Genomic DNA, 23,816 nt, shown 5'->3' on the forward strand with positions numbered 1-23,816 from the left:
TCTGCACACTATGTGTTCACGCCTGACACCGTATTAACTACAAATTTATGAAAGCATGAAAAGTTTTCACTCAATGGAAACAGTCCCAGAAAATAAAAACAGTGAGCACTGACAGCTTGGGGGAACTAAAGGGTGAAGGAAGTCACAGAAATATATTTTTGGAAGAGGCCAAGTCCAATCCCCACTGAGTGCAGGAATCCATATAAAATTATCCCAGAGAAATGGCATTCTAGCCTGTGACTGAACACATCCAGGAGAAAGGAGCCCACCTCCTTTTTCTGAGTAATCGATTCCATTGTCAAAGTGCACTTACTTGAGATTCCCTTCCGACTGGAATTTGCCTTTCTTTACCTTAAACCCTTTATCCTTTGTTCTGCACTGCAGAGTAACAGAGAGTAAAGTTTGATCATCTAAGTCAGTGGGTCTCCAACCTTTTGGACCTCAGGGACCACCAAATTCATAATTTCAAATCCCGCGGACCACTAATATGAATCCAGCATGCCGCTTGCTGAAGCGCCTGGACTTCCACTGATGGGATAGGGTCCTTCAGGCACTTAGGGGTGGTGAGCGGTTTGTGGCTCCTGAGGGGAGGGGTCAAGCCTCCCCCTTGCAACATCTTCACCTGAGGGCATCGCTGGCAGCCGCTCGGCCTCATCGATGCACAGAGGAAGGATGCAACACCAGTTCAGAGGTTCCTTTCCTCCCACCCTCACCCCCTCGCAGGCCAGGGAACACCCGGGAAGGGCTCCAATGCTGTGATCTCCCATGTGCTACTCTCCATCTGGTCCCTGTGGGCAAATACCACCTCTGACTGGCCCCACCCCCATCTATTCTCTGCCTCCTGAGTCCCAGCTGATTGGCTGGGTCTTCTTTTGTCACCCTGCACAGGAGAACGGAGCTGGAAAGCAGATTAGTGGGGTGGGGAGGGAATGGGATTTTGCAGTAACCTTCCCCCGGGGGTGAGGTGGGAATGGAGATTTTACAGGATCCTTCCCCTGCCACCCACCCACTAAGCCACACCACACCCACAAAGCCATACCCACAGAACTCCCCTTGGCCATAAAACTCACTCTGTTACCCTGGGTAACCAGGTTCACATATTGTGCTAAACCATAACGCAGTAAAATAGGCTTGGCTTAGTGCAATATGTGTTCCCATTCTTTGTGTTTTGGCTTCATCAACAACTGTAATCAAAGACCCCGTGTTTTAGCATAATATATGACTGTCCAAGCAAACATTGAGGAAGTTTGTTAAGATAAAATGTATGGAAGTTCCTTAAAGGAAGGAGGAATGAAAATGCATTAAGTAACATGGATTTCTTATAATGAGACTTTTCAACCTGGGCATCTCATTTTATGTTACCCATGAAAGACAAAGGAACTTATAACTATTTTGCCCATGTGAAGTAGAAGAAAGAATAGAATAGAATAAAATAGAATAACAGAGTTGGAAGGGGCCTTGTGGGTCAATCTAGTCCACCCTCCTGTTTAAGCAGGAGACCTATACCATTTCCGACAGATGGCAGTCCAGTCTCTTCTTGAAAGCTTCCAGTGATGAAGCTCCATTTCCCTTCCTCCAACCAGGGCTGGGCTTAATCAAATTTGCAATATTTCTAATTACAAAGGCTGAAGAAATGTAGTTCATTTTGAGTGAAAATTTGGAAGAATATTTTGGATTGAATTATTGCTTTTTTTTTTTTTACTATTACTTAATTATTTTGTGGGATAATTTAATATTAGCACCAGCTCCAGGTTTTCAGAATTCCCCAGGCAAGTGGGCTCTTTCTTTTCCCTATGTTTCTAGCACTTTGCATTGTCAACCAATGAGAGAGTAACTGAAGAACAAAAAAACCATCTCAAAAAGATAAAGAGAATTGTGAACAAGGAGTGACAATTATGATTCTTTCCAGCTTGCAGTGACTTATACTGTTTGTCCTCTCCATCTTAGCCACATGACCACACAGAAATAATGAGTGACAATAGGAAGATGAACAACAAGACAACTGTCCTCTCATTGTGGCATGATTTTCAGCAGATGCATTCATGCCAATCAAATAACATTAGCCCCAGAGGGAAGTGGAAATTGAGGCTGAGAAAATGGGATTTGCCAATGGTGAATTGGAAGTTGACCTGATCCCACTGAAGAAACAGTTAACATGATTAGATACTATCCTTGTTTGAACAATGGGAGACAGACATAATAAATCTCCCATTCATTATCTCTATCACCCACATAAACTATAGTTTACAAGCCATTAAGACAAAACCAAGCAAAACACATAATGGCACTGCAAAAAAGATACATCTTTTTTGGTGCATCTGTGGGTGCACATTTTGAAATTTGTCAGATTGATCGGTTTCATCTTAACGTAGCTTTCATCCAGTTCCTTCCCATGCTTTATGATTAATTCTGATCAGCAGGCAATGCTCTACATGGTCAGCAGTCTGGAAGTCAATCAAAAACTAAGTTCCACTGAATTAGTTGTGGGAAACTTCCAGAGAGGCTCATACAGCAATAAAGACTCTTCATCGTAGCTTTTAGTCCTTGGGTCCTGAATAACTATTTTAAATTCTGGAAGGAGGAGGTGGTAAAATAAATTGTTCAGATTCCAATAGGCATATTTATAGTCTCTTTCCAACATTGTTTGTGCTGGGAAGCAACTTTCATTTCCAGATGTGGACTTTCAGGGTAGAGCAACTTTTGCACTCCCAAACATATTCAAAAGACTACTGCAATGACTTGTTTGTATTTATCCTGTGCTTTTTACCTGCGTTACATATTAATTTAAGAATATAGCATATTTTAAGATATTGGGGTGTGATGGAGAGAGAAGCATAAGGAGGAAAAGTCTACCAAATAACATGCTCTCTAGTACTTCAAAATGGGTTTCTTCCAGTATCATCCCTGTCTGATCATAATCAGCTGTAACCTATAGCTGTTACTGGAGCTCTCCTGCCCTCTGCTGGAAAATTCAAAAAAATGGTTTTAAAAAACCAATGATAGAAATCCTGATGAAACAAAACACTCCCCCTCTTCCCTCTCCCTCCCTCCCTCCTTCTCTCCCTCCCTCCCTCCTTCCTTCTCTCTCTCTCTCTCTCTGTAATAAATATATTATTATTTTTTTTATTATATCACAACTTAGCTTTCAATTAACAATGAGTTTGCTAATATCCATCACCAAACAGCCATTTTTTTACAAGTTTTCTTATCTATCGGATTCAAAACCAACTCATTTGTAGCCAGCTTCACTTTTAAAATTGTATTTTGTTTATATGCTACATAAAATAACACATTGTTGATATATTAATTGCATATATATTTTAATACTATTGTAAACTGCTTAGCTAGGCACTTGTACATTCATAAATATATAATTCAGAATAGATTTGAATGTTTCGATCTCTGGCTGCCAGGTAGAAATTAAAAATGGATGCCGCCTCTTCCATTTACAGTGCTTTTGTACAATACAATACATTCTTTCTGTCACAAAGGAGGCCTAGAACTGGTGTGTAGCCCTATTCTGTGTATAGTAATAAGTTCACCAGCTCCTGAATTAAATTTTCTCTCTGGGATAATAGCACAAGTCTATAGAGCCTGTTTGGGTCACTTATTATTTGTTTATTTGTACACACACACAATAGCCACCAAAAAGCACTTCCACTATGTTTGAGTTCAGTTATTGCACTAATAGTTGTCTGAATTTGGCTTCAGATATTGTGTGAATCCAACTATTATCATCTGTCAATCATATTTTATTCTTTAATGGGTTGTGAAACTCAGCCAACCATGGGATTTCCAACAAAACATGGCTAAACAAATAATTGTCTAAGAACCAGTTCTATTGTACTTTGAAAACAGATATGTGATAAGTCACTATAAAGTTGAATAGTTAAGAGTTATGGAATTGATACAAGAAGTTACTTGTTCATCTAAAACACAACCAGTTGACGGGTTTCTATATTGTTGCCTTCACGTTCTACTGAGACTTCCTGAAGGCATTCCACTAACTTTGGAAGCAAGATGTTGGGCTAGAATCAAGGACTAGTGTACAAATAAATTCCAAGGACCAGCCTAGATCACACTGTTAGTCTGATCCTTCAAGAACATTTTCAAAACGTCATAACTTTCATTTCTGCTCCTTATTTGGTATCAAACCCATGAAAAACCAGAAGACTTTGTGGCAGAGTCATGACATATGGATTATATCCATTTCTACCTATCATTTTATTTTTCTAGCTGCCTCTATAATTCTGTTTCTCAAAAGCAGAACAACAAAAGTTTAATTGTTCCTAGGATGGGGGAACCAGTAATGAATTATTTCAGGAAGGAGAAAAGATTTTCATTTGCTGGAAAAATCAAAATGGCCCTTGAAATTAGCAGCAAATTGAATTATTTAGAGTTCCATTACAGATGACATTTCAGACGAAATATTTCAAATATAATCTCAAACTGTAGTAGCTCCCAGAAGCTAAAATTAAATTTATCATTGCATTGCTAAAAGCAAAACTGAAATGAGACAAATTCTCCCCCTCGATATACATATTTACTAAAATATTTGGTGGGAGGGGGAATAATCCTAAAATATACTATAGCATCTCTATAGGAAGTCCTCAACTTACAGTTTGACGATTTAAAATTTCGGATAATGAAAAGTAAACATTATAGCAATAAAAACAACTGCGCCGGGGGACAAGTCAACTCCAAGGCAATATTTATTTCAATGGGCTTTCCTGGAATGTCTTTGCAAGCACAACAGAACAAGCTGCATTTGTTTCGCTGTGGTATCTGCCATACCTATCATTACATTTTCTAAAATCTTATGAGAAACATAAGCATTATGCAACGCAAGCATTTCAGAGAAAGCAGCTATTTCTTTTAATGTTAACAGGAATGAGTGATTAAATGAAAGACGAAAAAAACAGTACAAAACATTGAAAAATTACAATCTATTTTTAGTAACCTCTTAGCAAGAGGTTCACAGTCAATATAAAAGCAACCAATAATCAAAGGGATCTGACAATGTCTTTTGGAACCCTTTGTCTAAATTCCAAAAGCTACTGTTTGAATATATCATTCAAATAACCTTATTATTCTTAAGTAAATCAGTAATGTATTGTAGCATCAGCTTAGGAGCATTTGAGTGAACAATAGAAATGGGTTGGTTTTTTTAGTTAAAAAAGCTATCAAAAATACAGGAAACAAAGTGTTATTCAAAGTGTTAACAACGAGCAGCATGCATTCTTGGGCAGAATTGCCCTATATCATCTAATTAATGCAGCATTAAATGGCATCAAAATTGTCCATAAGATTTGATTCTTCATCCATTTCATTTCATTTCATTTCAGAACTCCACTTGATTCACAGTTGCAGCTCTTTCAAGCTTTCGCGTTTCTACGTGATGGGATAATTCACTTGGCAACGAGTGATCTTTGCAGATAACTGATTAAGAGAAAAAAATGCCATATACATAATAAATAGTATAGTACTTTCAGAATGTTAAAATACGTTCTATGACAAGAAGAAGAAAGGAGGAGAATCATCCTCAGATATGAAGTGATTAAGCAAACACTCATTGTACTACTATCAGGAAGCTGCATATTGGAAACAGCGTTACAGTTCTTATTTCTTGGATTACTTCTATTAACCAGAATCTCTATTGCTGAAAAATATGGCAAATAATAGTTAAATAAATAGATATAAAATTAATCAGCTAATAATCAGGTATAGGTCCATTATAGGTAATCCTTGGCTTATGACCATAACTGAGCCCAAAATTTCTGTTGCTAAATGAGACATTTGTTAAGTGAATTTTGCCCTATTTTAGGAACTTTCTTGTCACAGTTGTTAAGTGAACCACTGCTGGTGTTAAGTGGTTCACACAATTGTTATGTGAATCAGGCTTCCCCAATGACTTTGCTTGTCAAACGATTGCAACAGGTGATCACATGACCTCAGAACACTGCAACGATATGAGTCAGAATCCCTGAGTCTGAATTTTGATCACGTGAGCATGAGGATGCTGCAATGGTCATAAGTCTGAAAAATGGTCATAAGTCACTTGTTTCAGTGCCCTTGTAAATTTAAATAGTCACTAAATGAATTATTGTAAGTCAAGAAATACCTGTACAAATGAAACTGAAATAAGCCACAGAACCTCATGGTAACCTCATGCAAGGTGAAGGAATGTTTCCTGGACTGATCCCTTTAGAGTGGATAACATTCTGAATGCTTGCCAGTCCCAACTTTCTGTTTATAAGAAGGCGATTTTTCAGAAAGAAACCGAGTAATGCTCTTTAAAAAGGCTTGCTTAGAATATATAAATAGAGAAATCCAACATGGCATTTCCCTGAAACCTGAAGTAATGATTTAAGACAGAAGCTTGCTTCAAAGCTGGTAAGTGATTTCCAGATCTGGGTGCTAACAGGAAACTAAAATTAAGAAGACATTTCTTGATTTATCGAGATTTGCCATCAAAGAATCTACAGAGGAGTTGTATGCACAAGCAAAAAAATATGTACATACATTAGCAACGTACCATCTGTTCCAAGCTCATAAAATGATGGACTGACTCTCCCTTAGCACTTGTCTTCCAAAAGTCTGTTTTGCAGATTGTTCCCTCTGGTCAGGTTCCTATTTTGGAAAGAAATCAGACTGGTAGAAAGGTGATTACTGGCAAGGATGCTATGTGGACATGACTGTAAGCTAGTTATTTAGGGATGCACTCAGGAAGTTCTTAAAATTCAGCAGGGTTGATTTACCATATTTTGACATAACCTAAGACATTTTACAGTTTAAAAAAGTCTTCTCTTTATATGACAATGAAGTCCTAAAATTATCTGACTTCACCGTAGTTTGAACAGAGAAACTAACATAGAGTCAGCACTGGATTACTTCATCTCTTCAAACTTGAAAACTTAAAAATACCTTCTTTTCTAAAGAATATGTCTTGTGATATGGGAAAGATCTGCAAACCACCCAACCCATTTAGCCTCATCCTGTCAAAAGACATCAGCTCTCTCCCACATTGTAAGAATTTCTAAACTACAAGAATTGGATACAGCAATCCAATAGAGCAGGGAAACAGTTCGTCATCCTTACATCTGACCTATAGTTAGATGAGGGTATATGGAAAGTATATCTTATGAATATAGGTGGAAGATCAAAGGATTAGACAGAAAGAGCAAAGGCCTGCATTTCTTCATTGCTGAAATGGGTGGTTCCCCTTGAATATTAACTTGAAAATGATGCTTTGCATTATGAATTCGACCCTTTTCTGTAACAGCTAAACAGGATTTTCTCTCTTTCTATTTTTATCCATATTCAGTTCTCTTACGTGTACTTGTGTGTTTTTGTGTGAGTGGTTTCTGCACTATATGTATGATTTTGGCTTGGGACAAGCAGATAATAGCTCAATTTAGATTAATTTGGATGCCATTTTTGTACAAGCATTCCATTTTGTTGAGGAGTAATTATTTTCCTTCCCTTCCCTTTTCTGTCTCCATTATCTTCTATCAGCCCATTACTTCAGAACCTGGATATAGGAGACACAATATGCACCAGAGGTGGTATTCAGCAGGTTCTGACCAGTTCTGGAGAACCGGTAGCGGAAATTTTGAGTAGTTTGGAATACCACCTCTGACTGGCCCCACCCCCATCTATTCTCTGACTCCCAAGTCCCAACTGATCAGCTGGGTCTTCTTTTGTTGCCCTGCACAGGAGAAAGGAGCTGGAAAGCAGGTTAGTGGGGTGGGGAGAGAATGGGGATTTTACAGTTTCCTTCACCTGTCACACCCACCAAGCCATGCCCACAGAACCGGTAGTAAAAAAATTTGAATCCCACCACTGATATGCTTATATCATATTATATATTATATGTCCCCATTTGTTAAGGTTGATTCTACAAATTGACATGCCAGAGAAGCATCACAAACAATTTTTGTTTTTATGTTTTTTATATACTGTTCCTCCTTGGGAAATGAGAGGTTAATATCAGAAACTCTTAGAAGTATGGCTCTGGAATAATTTTTATAAAAGTTCATTGCATTTATTTCTAAATGGCACTAAGCTTTTAAAAAGCTTGGTAAAAGGTCTGAGTGGCTTATAAAGTATTAAACATTCCAAGTTTCTTAATTAATATTTTAAAGCCTTGAAACATTTCAAGGCATGTCTAATCTAAATATATATATTTTCAGATCCATAGAGACACTTGAGCTGAATCACCTAGGGATGCTACTAGAATTGATTTCAATTCTAAATTTAAGCTTTGCAGATGAATCAACAAAGTCCCTAAATCACTTCATGATTTGGTAAAGTGAAAATCAACACAATGTAAATCTGATACCAGGTAAAGATAACTTCAAACAAATTACAGCAGGCCTTTACTGCTTTCAAATTTCATTGTATTGATAGCCCTAACTGATAGGAAATATCAAATTCTAATGAGACAGATGCTCAGCCTATGCCGAAGATGTCAGACTGAAGATTGGTTTCATGTTCAGAGCAATACTTTCAGAACTCCTATATTTTGAGGAGGTCAAGGTGATTCTTGCTATCAGATCATATGGGCTCACTCAGGGCTCTCAATCTATGGCCTGTTTTGTCAAGAAAGATTTAAAATCACAGACTAACAACCTGATGACTATGGCTTATAACTCTAAAGGTGATTTCCCTCACTTAGCATAGTGAATATAGTGGAAATTAACTTGACTGTTTGCATCTCTAGAGAGCCGTAGTGGTGCAATGGTTAGAATAGAGTACTGCAGGCTAATTCTGCCGACTGCCAGAAGTTCAATACAGACCAGCTCAAGGTTGATTCAGCTCTCCTTCCTTCTTTCCGTGGGCAGTAAAATGAGGATCCAGATTGTTTTGGGCAATGTGCTGATTCTGTAAACCAGGGGTCCCCAACCACCGGTCCGCGGACCGGTACCGGTCCGTGGAGCACTCTGTACCGGGCCGCAAAGAAAATAAAAAAAATGGCGGCTTTCTTCGCCTTCGGTGAATGCTGCTGGGATCAGGGATCAAGGACACAAATGAAAGAAGGGGAGGGAGGAAGCAACCAAAGCCTGTCCTGCTCTCCGGCTCAGCGGCTTCGGTTTCCTCCCGCCTCGTTCCTCTCTCAGTCACTCTCTCGCTCCTCCACCAGCCCAGGAAGAAACTGCTTCAAAAAGCCGGGGGTGGTGGCTTTTCCTGTCGCCGCAGCTCCTCCGAGCGCCCGTTCACCCCCACCCCGCCCACCCACGCGGTTCAATCCAGTGCTCCGTTCTGCCTGCCTGCCTGCCTGCCTTCGTTTCTGGTTGATTCAGAGAAGCTTCGGCTGATAAAAAGAGGCGAATAGTTATTATTCTCAGCCGAAGCTGCTCCCAAACAACCAGAAAGCAAGGCAGGCAGGCAGGCAGGCAGAACGGAGCACTGGATTGAACCGCGCGTGGGCGGGCGGGTGGGGGTGAACGGGCGCTCGGAGGAGGCGCGGCGACAGGAAAAGCCCCGGCTTCTTTGAAGCAGTTTCTTCCTGGGCTGGATGTTAGAGGTCCATCGTAGCTCTGAATGATCCCTAAACAAGGACTACAGGAGCTTCCTAGGGAAAACACACTGACTAAATGCTCCTCATTCAATTCCTGTTTTGCATGAAATTTTGTAGCTACACAGCTGGGCAAGACCTAGAACTAGAGAGACTGCAGTCAGGTGTCTTTAATGCTAGTTGTAGGGTAAACATAAAGTTTTGGGAATGGAAAATAGAATCTCCCCCCGGTCCTTGAAAAAGTGTTTCTGCTTGAAACTGGTCCCTGGTACAAAAAAGGTTGGGGACCACTGCTGTAAACCACTTAGAGAGGGTTGTAGAGCACTATAAAGTCGCATGTAAGTCTAAGTGCTATGGCTATGGCTATCTTGCTCTGCCTAAACTTCATGGAGTGGCTGCCATTTAATCTGAAAACATTTTAAAGTTTCAAATGATAAAGTGTAAGTATAATGATAAATGTTAGAAACTGGAAGTACTGGAAAACAATGGTTAAAAAAATACCTTTAGGTGCTGTTTTTGTCTGGCTGGAAATCTTGGCTTCTGCAGCTGGTAAGCCAACATAAACACCTCCATAATCTCTTAATGAAAAAGACAAGAAAGTCATGACTGGGTGCCACAGTAAAAGTATAACCTTACGCATGGCAAAATGTTTAATCTTTCTTGGACCATGTGTTACATTATTTAGTATAACTGCTTTCTCAAAAGTGGAATTTGGACAGGATAAAATTATTCTGCCCATTACTCATCCTACTCTTTAAGTATTACGGATACATTAAAAATTATAACCCAATGGTAACCTTTGGAGGGGCACTTGGGATATACTTATTGTGAGGGATATTTAAGCAAGAGGCACCAGGTGTGTGTCTGGTTAAGATTTCTAATTAGTCAAAGTACGTCACATACATAATGCAATCTACAGCAACTATGAGGCTAGTATTTGGGAGACTCCATTTTAGAGCATTTTTGCATTTTCCCCACAAAAAGTGAACAGGCTAAAATGAATGGGATAACTCCACACATTTACTCTCAGCCACACATAGACACATATATATATATGGGTAATAAACCACATTTATGCATTCATATGTTCAGATTTACATAACTTCTCATATGAATGTATTACAAAGAAACATACTAATGCACCCAGCTTGAAGTCAGTTGCATAGAAACAAAATGGAGGGGCATTGTGACTCCCCTCCCCCCGCCAAAGTCTTTGCAACAATTTTATTAATTGTTGCAATTTATCTCTCCTAACATTTTCCTGCCATGTTCACAATACAAAATTGTTGAAGACTTCTGCATCTTATCTCTGATCCATCCAGAAGAGGACTTTTGGGGAGAAAATAGTGAACTAAAGTTGTAAAATGCAATCACATAACCATGGGATGCTACAAGTGGCATAAATGCAGCCCATTGTCAAGTACCTAGTCTGATCATGTGATTGCAGGGCGATAACAGCTGTCAGAACTTTGAATCCATGTCATAAATTGGTTGATCCATTGCAGCAAAGTATGTTTCTTTGTAATACATTCATATGAGAAATCAGTAGCATTTCGGATATTGGCATCCAAATATAGTTAAACCAGTCATAAGTCAAAGGCTGCCTGCATTATGTTTATTGGTTTACAAGAAAAATTAAAATACTTCATTAAAAAAGCAGATTTCTTAATCTGTGGTGATTACAATCTCTATGCTGTAATATGTCAGCATAAGACTACCTGTATGTAATACTTTCTGTCTCAGTAAATTTAATTGAATAACCTTGCATACCTTTCAATATTTTGTTCTTTATATCAGTCCATGTTGTTTTATTCCTTATATAAAATGACACGGATATCTGGCTGAACCACATAATATAAATTTTAAACCCGATATTACTTTGATGAAAATGATCACACTTTTGTGACAGGGTTACTAGAGCTACATTGCAAAAATTCAACAAAACAGTGGTCACCTATATTTTTTCAATCCAGATCTGGTACCTTATTATCTGAATCAGCCTAAATATTTGAAACAAGCATTTAACTATATTTGGATGCCAATATCCGCAATGCCACTGACTTTGATAATCTGGGCACACAGACACCATGCGTGGAGCATTCCTGTAATAAACTTAATATCATTATGAAGCTATAATGAAGCTATTTCCCAGGGACAGACTACAAGACGATAAAGTGACAGGTTTTCTTAGTTAAAATCTGAGCTCCTATTGGACAAACAAATATGAAGCTGTTGGATTGGGGTTTATAAAACACATTTTGAATAATTTTCTTGACTTCGTTCTTATGACATAGCAGCCTACTTTTGATCCATGCAATTTCAGTCCAGTTCCTTGTCAACACACCTCCTTTTGTCATCTTCTGACACCGATTCATCTGCTCTGCAATTAACAGAAAGAAACAAGGAAGAGTGCTTATTTTATTTAATCCATTTGTATACTGTAAACAATACTGTAAAATAAAGATATATCGTGCATCTGATACCAAAAGTCATCTCAACATTTTATGATAGCCATTTAAAGTTAGAGCGTTGCAAATTAAAAAGCATTATAAGATTAAAATATTTTACAATTTAAGTTTTGAATTTAAAAGTTAATACATTTGAATAGTTTGAAAGTAGTGTTTAAAAGTCCAACTTGGACCAGGTCCCAACTCTCCTATATCTATACTTCTCTTCAGGAAAGTACACATGAACACTACCATTTGAAACAGAGATCTAGATCCTGCAGAGCAGGGGTGTCAAACTCAAGACCGGTGGGGTGCAGTATCTTAAGGCCCACCAGTTCTACCTACTATTTCCTCCTCTGTCAAGAAGCAGCTGAACATCTACTCGTATCAAGTAGGTTCAGGAAAGCAACAGTAAATGGGAAGCTTCTTGAGAATTCAGTGTTAATCAGTCCAGGCTCCAATAAAATAGCAGAGACGTTATCTAAAAGGGCCTTCTCTAGTCTATCTCACTAACTCCTATTGCTTCCTACAATGTCTTCATCTTCTCTTCTGTCTATTGTCTCGTTTCTTTCTTCCACTACATAGCATTTTACTATTTCTACATCTAGAGCATGGAGATCATGAGATAGTACAATTTTCTACACTCTGGAGTCTTAGCACTGCTCTGTGCCAATTCGCAACCAAGGCAGCTTCCTTGATTTACCTCACTGTGCTGTCCAGACAGTTTAGAGTTAATGGGATTTGGGCTAGTTAGTTAGGAATTGTGAGCTGTCCCCTTAAGGGAATGCATCATGGTAAACGTAGTTAAGGTATCCTGGGAAATGTAGTCCATGTCATGTGGTCACATCTGTAATCCTGATTGGTCACTAAATTGACTCTTGTTGGGTTAGGGGAGGTTCCCTCTCTCTTGCCTGAACACAGCCTCGTGGTAGCAGCTCTACCCCCTGCCTCTACGACTATGGGATAGAGAGATTAATATAATTTACACTACGATTTCAACTATGCAAAGAATTGGACATTAGATGCATCTTGACATAACTGTGAGTCACCTTGAGGATGCCTAATATAATCCAATAAAAGAAACTTTGTATGGAATAATTTGTAGAGTTATTCTATCTGTCTTTATATTCAGCAAGTGAATCATAAGACAGAATACTCACAGAAAGTCAATAAAAAGAGTTGGAATGAGCATCTCCTTTTATCAAGAGCAAGAAGATGGGAAATTCCACAATAAAGAGAGACAGTTGGAATGTGTAAATTTATATTAGAAATTTTAAAATATGTCTAACAGTGATATTCGTCTAACAGTGTTTTGCAACCTCAGCAAGATGTCTGGACTTCCACTCCCAGAATTCTCCATGTTGCCTGGGGAATTCTGGAAGTTGATATCCACACATTTTAGAATGGCCAAGTTTGAAAAACACTGCTCTAACAGTACTGTTCTAAACTGCAGCCTCCCAAGCACAAAATAGCAGAAAGTAAATGCAACCAATAGTAACAATAATGAAGCAAAGTGTGAAATTTCAGAGTTAGGATAAAGCTTGTTTATTTTGGAGAAAACAGCAAAAATGTTTCTACTGTGGTACTATGGAATGATTAAAGAAAAGAAAAAACAAAGAAAATAAAACATTTCATATCACTTAAATGCATCGCATGTGACCATTTTAGACAAAATTAATGCTGCAAAGAAATTGGGGATGCCAATTTCTTTTTACTCTGCCTGGTAAAAAGAAATAAACTAAAACTAGGAAACAATAAGAATTTGCAAAACAAAAAATCATGGAAGAAATTACTTTGCAAAAACATGATAGTAATCATACGGCACCTTGACTACAACATATATTGAATAAACACTATATTTAAAGAAACCATGAAAAAAGTTCTTTTTATAAACAGTCTGATTCAAAGCACTTAGCAAATTAGTAGAATAATATATCTTAAAATACAGAGTTTTCTGTATTTCTTGGCATCATTTTAGTGGTCATCTGGATTTTTGCATCCCAAATTTAAAACCTTATAATGTCAGTTTATTTGATTTATGAGGTTGTCAACGTTTATTTAAGAGGGCAAGGAATTTTAACTTGTAATAAATAACAAGTCGCAAATCCTACCCCATATTCACTGACAGCCAGCCAACAGCCAATTGGCATCAGAATTTCAATTAACATTCACCAAGGAAAGCTGAGTTGTATCATATAGGTACAGAGAGAAAGTGGCCTAATTTCTAACTTTTTTCCTGGATTTATGAGATTTATGATAGTTTTTTTTTTTTTACTTAAAAAAGATGGAACTTTTGTGGAAGGGAGCAAGCAGGTGTGTGCTGAGAAAAAAGGACAAAAAGCTGAATTATTTCCAGCCTCTGATTAAAATGGAGTTTCCAAGAAACAATTTGAACAGGGATGGTATTTATTTTAAGGGTCCTATATTATATATTAGATAAGACCTACTGTATATTAAGTTTGTTTTTATTTTTTATTTTCTGACCAATTATCTCTACAGGAATCCTTAAGCTCCTCTGTTTTGACTTCCACCTCAAGCTATGTCCAATATCATAACATACCAGTGCCATCTTGTGGTCTACTGAAATACTGAATTGTGTTTATTTTCACAATTCTCTTTTAAAATGTCCCAAAAGTCTGTGGGTTTTTTAATATATAATTGTAACCAATACTTTTTTGATTTTAATATGCAAAGTTTAAAAATTATTTCTTTATACAGTATATTTATTTTATTAGAAAAATAAATACCTTAATCCAGTGATCTAACCTTTTGGCCTTGCGACCCGGTACCGGCATCAGCTGGGCGCCCGGTGCTGCAATGGCATCAGCTGGGCGCCGCCATCTTTTTGATGAAAAAGTGCTTCTGGTGACCTCACCGGGAGCATGCGTTTTCATCAAAAATGGCGCATGCCTCGATGAGCTTTTCCGGGTAGAAATGGCTTTCTACCTGGAAAAGCTCACGGTGCTGCGCCGCCATCTTTTTGATGAAAACATGCTTCCGGTGAGCTTTCACCCGGAAAAGCTCACGGCGCTGGCGCGCCATCTTTTTGATGAAAGCGTGCTTCCGGTGAGCTTTCACCCGGAAAAGCTCACCGGAAGCACTTTTTCATGAAAAAGATGGCGGCGCCAGCAAGCCGCGGACCGGTAGGAGTTGTTCCGACCGGTGCCGGTCCGCGGACCGGTGGTTGGGGACCCCTGCCTTAATCCATGGAACCCTAATCCATGGAGCTCTGGGCAGCAAACAGTTTTCAAATTTTATCTTTCCTCCATTCCAAATAAAGATTGACTTTGTTTATTTCTGCTGAGATTATTCTGTCTCTCAAGGAGGAGGAGAAGGGCTGGACTGCTAGTTACCTGATTCTAAACCATACATCTAAGAATTTATAGCATGTAAAGTATTTCATTTTTCCATGTTTATATTTTCAATAAACACAGCAATTCAAGTTATGGGAGCACTCTCTCATTCTTAAACCAGGGTTAAGGGGAGGATATCAGGTGATGCACCCTGTCAAGGATAGATAGGGGATAGCAGTACCTACCAACTAGTTACACCAAGATATTATCTGCGGCCAGAGTGCAAAAGCTCAGAAGGTTTCAAGAGGAGAAAGTTACCCTTCCACTCTATAAGCTCAGATACATAAGTCTTTAACAACAACAACAACAACAACAACAACAACAACGGATTCCTCAGTGACATCTCCTTCACTACATTTTTTCTTGAGAAATCCTTACCTATTGAATTGTCATTGGCTGAGCAGCTCTGATTAGCTTCTGGCTACAAAATGGTCATAAATTCTTAGATATGATACTTGAGCACTTTGCATTTTCCCTTGGCTTCACATAGATATTCTGAAAATGATATTTCTAAGGCACTTATGACTACTATTATAATTGGATTCACAAGCTTTGTAATTTCATTTCTGACTAATTGTCCCCAACTAAACAAAACCCATTGCTTCATCATCATCCAATTATTGTAATACCTGTTCTACCAATAAGACAATCTTAAGAGAAAGTGTGCAGTTATTATTATTTGTTCATTATGAGACTGGTTTGCTAAATAAGCCACAACTGATTGGGTTAACACAACATATTAAACGATGACTTATATAACACAAAACCTGGGTTCATAGATCACACTAAGACAAAAACAAAAAATCACATTATGGTTGGCATGAACAAATAAAGACTAGATTCCTAAAACATCTTATGTCAGGGGTGTCCAACCTTGGCAGATATTAAGACTTGTGGACTACAGATCTTAAAGTTGCTAAGGTTGGACACTCCTGGTCTAAACTATCAATAAGCAACACCCATTTCAAGTTAGGAGGAGTTTGTAGTAGTACTGGTATATACATGCTAACATGCTAAGCCATGCAACATGGTTTTGTAATGTGCTGTGCCATTTGGCATACTAAGTTTTACAAACATGGTAATTATAGTTTGTTTTTAGTGCCTTCAAATCAGTTTCTGATTCTGGTGATTACCTGAACTTGCCCTTGCAGTTTTCTTGACAAGTTTTTTTTCAGAAGTAGTTTACCATTGCCTCCCTCATAGGAGTGTGACTGGCCAACGTCACCCAACTGGCTTTGTGCCTTAAGGGTGCACTGCCGAACAGCCTTTTTTGCTCAATAAACTGTGGCTAAACAAAGTAGCACTTAATGTGATCCAATTGACAATCTGCTCAAACTACTTAGAAGCTATCTTGACCTTGTTATGTATTCTGTAATACTTGGAAAACATAACACAAAATAGAAAAAAAATGTATTAAAATATATACTTACATTACTTTGGATGTTGCTGTAGTACCTGGAATGAAAAAAAAGTGTGAAAACTTGTTTGTGAACTTAAAAGTTACCCTTTGCCCTCCATATATCTGACCAACAGTATTTATGGGAAGCCTAAAATGAACCCAAGAACTGTGACTTTCAATGTTCTGTAAATCTCCCTCATGTTTTCTACCTCCACTTTCTTTTGTTAGATTCAAGATGATTTAATCAGGAAACCCTGTGAATACATCTAGACCAAAATTCACAAAACTTTTTCTCACCTTGCTACTTATTTGCCCACAATTTGATTCATGCAAATCATTCGGGTAAATCATTGCCTACCAAAGCAAAATATTTGTTTGTTCCAGCTGGGTATGGAGCAGGAACTTTGTACAGGAGTGAAAACACGATTAGGACATCAAGGTAAAAATAATCAGGATGGTAAAAATAATCACACTGATGCACCCATTTTGTTCATAAACCAGATTGATGGCCCTTAAGATACCTCACAGCCTCAGCCTGAAACAGACAATACCATAGAAGTGTTCTGCGTTAAGAACTGCACCTGCACCAAATCTCTTTTAGTACTTCCAGTAGCTGACTGAAAGTGTTAGAAGAGGCTTTTATCCATGCCCAGAATAAAGTATAAAAGCTTTTCTGGTTACTAAGTGCTGGCTTGAGCTGTGAGGCCATGAAAAGCAAATGGACGTGCAATTTTGCTTCATGTTTTATTTTGTTTTTTTCCCCAAGGACTGGACACACAATAACATAGCAGATATGTATTCAATGCTTTACAGGGTACACCTTCTCCAACAACAGGCTACAGAACAAAATGACTCTAGTTATTGCCAAGCTCCAGGCAAGACTCCTACCAGGATATGCTACCCACCATAGAGTGTGCTCCTGGCAATCATCTTGCCTCCATGTAATAGCTGCCAATCTCCAGACATTGCTTCCACTTCCCAGTTTGCTTGCCATTTTCTGATCTCCCTTTTTTCTACACACCTACCCACACTCTGTCTTAATCTTTGTTTTTGTAAGCTAAGGGCCTGGGTGGGGTGAGGCTGCCTCTGAACATCAGCACATCCTTGAAAATGCCAGGGTGTGGCTCGAATAGTCAGGTAGCTGAATACTGTTTGTGAGTAAGTTTGTGAGTAAAGTATTGAGTGAATGAATGAATGCACAAGGAAAGTAGGGTGGGAAGCATTTCTGCCCGGCTGCAGCGGCTTTTCCCAAGCACAAACTACAATCCCTGCTCCACTTCCTCACCCATGAGGATGACACATTGCTTCATGGAACTACTTAATATGGGTGATTCAGTCAAATCACTATGAAATTGCATCACTCCTTCAAAGCCTTGCACAGCTTTGCCAGTGAGTAAATTAGGGGTTTATGACTTAATGGACTGTGTGAGGCTAACAACAGTGGCTCATTTAACAAATCAAGGTTAAAACATTCTATTGGCTTTTACAGGTAAGAAAATAAGCACGCCTTCATGGCTTGTTTAGGCCAATTTTTAGTTTATTTGTTAATATGCTGTCAGGCGCAAATAACCAGCATTCATTGCATTTAAAGCACCAAATAATTTATTACTGTGACTTATACACAAGAATCTAGTCAATTAAGGACTTCCGGTTTGTCGGCCCATGGCGGCAGGGATTTGCGACTGAGCGATCCCTGCCGCGCCGCTTTTGGTGCCGATCCGGACGGGTCCGAGCTAGGCTACCCTGCAGGGGTAGCTGAAGATAGGGGATCCGGAGAGGGGTTTGGGGTGTTGCAGACCCCCCCGGCCGGCAGAACCCCTTTTTCCCAAGACGGTGCAGCGGTGGTCCGCAATGGCCGCCACAAAGAAGCCGGCAGCTGGGCAAGTATGCGCAGGAGGAAGGGAGAAAGCTTTTGAGAGTGAAAGTTTTCTTGGTTGATCCAGGACTCTAAGATACATTTAATATAATTCCTGGAAATGATGGCTTTTGGATGATTCTTTCCACAAGAGAAAATAAGCGGCAATTTTGAGGTGCTGAAAGGAAAGTTTATTCTCCCTCCCACGGAATTAATAAGTGGATATTGAGAAACCTGTTTTTTCAGGTAAAACTAGCTTTATGGGATAAGTCGGAAGGGAGAGGACAAAAAATATATTCATCTGGTTTGATTTTGTTGGAGGAGATGCCTTAAGGATTTGAAGACAGAAATATAACTCCAATAAGGCTTCAAAATACAGATTTGGACTTTCTTTTTCTTTTGTCTGATACTACCCCTGGAAGAGAAAGGGAGAATTTTGTCTTGGCTTGGATTGATTGAGGATTGTGGATTTTGGGATTGTTTTACTTTTTTTTAAAATATCTTGGTTGGTGTAAGAAGAAAGAGGGAAAAAGAAAAGAAAAGATCTATAATGGCTTTTTCTTTTGAGGAACTGAGGGAAGAATATGAGCAAACAAAAGCAGCCGGTAAAGATGGTATGGAAAAAGCCTTCCTATTTTTAGAAATGGCGCTGGTTAACTATCAACAAACAATACAACAGATGGAGGCAGAAGAACAACAACAAGAAGACGAAGACGCCATCTTTAATGAATTCCAAAATTTAACTAAGAAAGAAGGAAGGAAGAAAGCGAGGAAAATGAAGGACTTAAGATCTAAAAAAACATTTAAGAAAAGAGAAAAATAAGATGCAAAATAAATATAATGATAGTAAACAAAAGAAAAAGGGAACACAACAGAGAAGGGATGCCAGCAAGGCAGAGGCTAGAAGAAGGTGGGGTAGGAAGATTTGGTGGGGGAAGAAAGAAAGGGGAAAGGCGGAGAAAAAGCCACAAAGTTTTGAAATTAGATGGGAAAAGAGGAATTTTTTTAGGGACAAAGGGTAAAGTACAATTTCCTTAATAAAGATTTTGCAAGGTACATAAGATGGTATTGTAACATCTGTATTAGAAATAGAAAATTAGAATGGCTTAAGAGTTAATAAGAAATTAAAATGTTGAAATGTTTAATAATGATTGATTTTAAAATGTAATAAAATATTAAAGGGAAAGGCAATGGGAATGTTATAAGATTTAATATTTAGATTTATTATTTAACTATGTATTTAATCATTTTGGATTTATTACTCTGTTTTTATTGTTATTAAAAAAAAAATTAGTAGATAGAATGTACCAAGCAGAATCAGATTGGGTATTAGGTGTTATTTTAAATGTTAATCTAATTAATTTAGGGGGAGGATAGAAAGGCATCATACTCTGATTAGTGATTTCAGGAGAAATTTTTTTTTTTTTTTCATTATAAGGAATGAGATAGAGGGATAATAAAGAATGGGCAAAAGATACAAATATAATGATTTAAATTAAGATGGATTAAATAAAATAGAATTATGAAGAGTGAAATGTGTGGAGAAGTTTATATAGAAGATATAGAATGGTAAACAAAATAGGTAATGATATGTAAGATGAGCATGAATATAATTGAAGCCCATATAAAGAGAGGTATCTGGGGCCAAGTTACTTTCCTAAAAGATTTTTTATATGTTTGTTTGTATGTTTTTGAGAGTATTAATAAAACCTTGTAGAAATACAGAATGAGAATAATGGTAATCGTCAGAAAGAAATAGATGAAATAATAATAGTGAAATTGAATAAGAGTAAAGAGAAGTAAAGAGAAATTGGATAAGAGGTATTTTTATGCTCATATGGAAATGGCTTAAAATAGAATTGTATTGTATAAAATAAGGTTTTATCTGACTTGTAAAATTTATAATGGAAAAAGGTTCAAATATGTAATGGTTGATGATGATTTGTTTGTCTTTGAAATTAATAAAATTTGTTTAAAAAAAAAAGAATCTAGTCAATTAAAAGTCAATTCTAAACTGACACAAGATAAAGATCAATGGAATTCATAGGGAGCGGGATATGGTCTCTTGTGGCAACACAATGACTCCAAACTTATAGCGCAATTAACTCCGCCCTTCAGCTCTGCCTGCTCTGCTACATATGCTTTTGTAAATTGATTAGTGTACACAGGTGTTCAGAGGAGTAATTAGAAAACTCAAAATGGTGACCATGCATCACCCACTTCTTACAAGTGCCACATTTGCAATGTGCATAAAAGAAGCAGGATTTTGATTACTCATTTTAACTTTTTTTTAACTGCCCCACAGCTGCTCTTGTTAAAATGAGTTATATAAAAAGCAACAGTAGCTAGAAAGAAGTCAGGAAGCTACAAACAAATCATTTACTGTGCTCGCATACCATTGTAATTGAGCAACAAACAATGATACCATTCTGTGCTTGATTGCCTTAAAGCAACTTATGGTTTGTTCAATGACTACAGTTTGCACATCATTACACTTTAAATGGGGGTTCTCATCTTTTCGGTGGAGGACAGTTTGGAGTTGTGGCTGCTTTGGAAAGACACTGTCTATTTTGGAATGGCCATCACTGTGAGTACCTCACCTGATTGGTAAACCCAGACTTACCTGTTAAGATACTTTTTCAAACAGATGTTCCCCAAAACAGGAGAATTCAGGTAAGACTTGGTATATACAGTAACACAAATCTATAGTATCTATTCTGTGCTCTGCTTACAGTAACTCATGTTCTTGTAACCTCTAGGCTAGACCTCTGTAATGTATTCCACATGGGGCTGCCCCTGAAGAGTATTTGGAAATTTCAGCTAATTCAGAATGTGGCTGCATGCGTAATAAATGGTGCCACATATACAGAACATGTAACACCACTTCTGCATGAGCTACATTGGTTAGCAGTATATTTCTGGGTACAATTTAAGTTACTGGTTTCCTTAAAGTCCTGGCTTGAGCCTGGGGTATGTGAAGGCTCAGCTTTTTTCCAAGAGTCTCTCTACCCATCCAACTAGGTGAAGCATAATAAGCATGCTGTAGAACCTGCCTGCTAATGGAGACCAGAAGACAAGCTTTTTCTGCAGTGATTTCTGCTCTATGGAACATCCTCCCTTTGGAGATCAGAACGACCCCAATCCTGCTAGCCTTTCATAAGGTCCTAAAAACCTGGCTATGTTCCCTTGCCTGGGATTCTGAGTGCATCAAGGATCCCGTTTCCTGTCTGTATTGCTAAGTGGCCAAGGTTCCTGTGTGCATTTAATCTCTTTAGTATTTTTATTGTTTTTAAATGTTTTTAGCATTTTTAATCGCCTTTTCTTTAAATTGTAAGCCGCTCACTCATTGACTGAGATGGGCGGCTATAGAAATTGAATAAATAAATAAATACTGAGTCATCAAAATGTTTATTCTAAAATGATCATACCTAGATTGTCACCAGAAATGCACTTTATCCTTTTCCAAATGGAAATCCATAGAAAAACCATTTAAAAGTCCATAAAGCTGTAATGAGAGCCAGTTTAATGTAATGGTTAAAGCACCAGGTCAGAAACAGGGAGACTGTGAATTCTAATCCTGCCTTGGTCACAAAGCCACCCGGGTGACCTTGGGCCAGTCACTCTCTCTCAGCCCTAGGAAGGAGGCAATGGCAAATCATGTCTGAAAAACCTTGCCACAAAAACTGCATGGACTTGTCTAGCCAGTCTCTGAGAATCAATCACGACTGAACAGAAGAAGTAAAAAAGTAAAAACTATAATAGGTACATCAAAACAGACTAATTTCAAAGTATACTAAAATCTGCTTCATTAGTGTGCAACAATAGATGTATTCATCTGAACACCTGTATTACACAACCATTATCTCTTTTTTTGAGTTATGTCTTTTCTCTTCAATATTTTCTAGCAGGAGGTCTAATCGAGTTCAAGATATTTCTCAAACTATTAATGGCATGGAAGAAACATAATAGTTTGTTCCTTGAGCCATAAAATTGATTGTTCTTTGCAATATAATTGCACTTAGAATATCATTATATTGATTAATGAGATTCTTGAAATGCCCCAAATTACAGATGTTTTATGACTTCATCTATTAGAAAGAATGGAAAAGTTTAAAGGGTGTAAAAGTAGCGAGTATTTTGCACAGGGCTCTACTTATTCTCCTTCCTAAGTAGACATGAGGAAATATGTTTAAAATTGCACTTTGCACTCAACATTTCATAATCCAATAGTCCTCCACCACTTCTGAGTATTGACACATGAAGTCTGAAATAAATGCATTCAAAACGGTCTCTTTGTGGAAGAAGGGAATGAATATAACTTAAATGTGTAAAGTACACTAAAAATCTTAATATTTATTTTCACCATTACTTTTTAAAATGCCAACTTAAAACATATTCCCTTAGATTATAGTACAGGAAACATTTTTAAGATGAATGCATACAATGAAGAATATTAAAAGTATTAAAAAGTAGAGCTTAGAGTAATATATGAAAATCCCAAATTATGCTAACTGAATAAGCTGTATACTTAAGTCCCAAGGATGAAAAAACATATAGTATATTGCGAGGAATAAGCTATGCTGATTTCAGGTAAGACTTATTTCTGAGCCAGCCACAACACTGGGATAGAAATCATACTGTATTCATTTACAAAGCAAGAGTGATAACTATACTTGACAGTGCAATTAAAATAATTGAATACTTTGTCTTAGGCACAAATAACTAGCCATATAAACAACTGAATTTCTGTAGTTATTGGATAGTTCTTGGGTTGATTATAGCACCATACACATGAATCCTTTTATATCCTCAGATCATAATTCAACAAACTGGGGTTGTCCTTTTGCAGTTTCTCAGAATTACTTCACGCGATGCTTGAGTGCCAAACACTGGTGACATTTTTGGTTTAAGCCACACATCCCGGAGCTTAATTGCCCCTAGATTTAAACCAACACCATTATGGACATAAACTAAAGTACCCTCAAGGACAAAACTGTGGTAGTAGTCCTTGACTTATGACCACAATTGTGCCCAAAATCTCTGTTGCTAAGTGAGACAGTTGTTAAATGAGTTTCACCCTATTTTATGATCTTTATCGCCACAATTGTTTAAGTGAATCACTGCAGTTGTTAAATTAGTAACACACTTGGTAAATTAATCTGGAGTCCCCATGAACTTTGCTTGTTAGAAAGTCTCAAAAGCTGGACACATAACTCCAGGACATTGCAACCGTCATAAATATGAA

At 37.8% G+C, this 23,816-nt stretch overlaps 1 long non-coding RNA gene across 1 annotated transcript; it reads right to left on the reverse strand.

Annotated features, from left to right (window-relative positions):
* Positions 1–4,694: 4,694 nt before the first annotated feature.
* On the reverse strand, positions 4,695–16,933 carry LOC113432797 (uncharacterized). Its single transcript, XR_015750132.1, has 6 exons — positions 16,926–16,933; positions 16,748–16,772; positions 11,820–11,892; positions 10,019–10,095; positions 6,536–6,630; positions 4,695–5,439 (listed from the first exon to the last, which is right to left on the reverse strand). It is a non-coding gene; the product is annotated as an uncharacterized LOC113432797 (long non-coding RNA).
* Positions 16,934–23,816: the final 6,883 nt, after the last annotated feature.

This window comes from Notechis scutatus, chromosome 6, assembly GCF_049901735.1.
Source record: "Notechis scutatus isolate UNSWTSFEM ecotype Mainland chromosome 6, rNotScu1.2, whole genome shotgun sequence".
Classification (NCBI taxonomy): Eukaryota; Metazoa; Chordata; class Lepidosauria; order Squamata; family Elapidae; genus Notechis; species Notechis scutatus.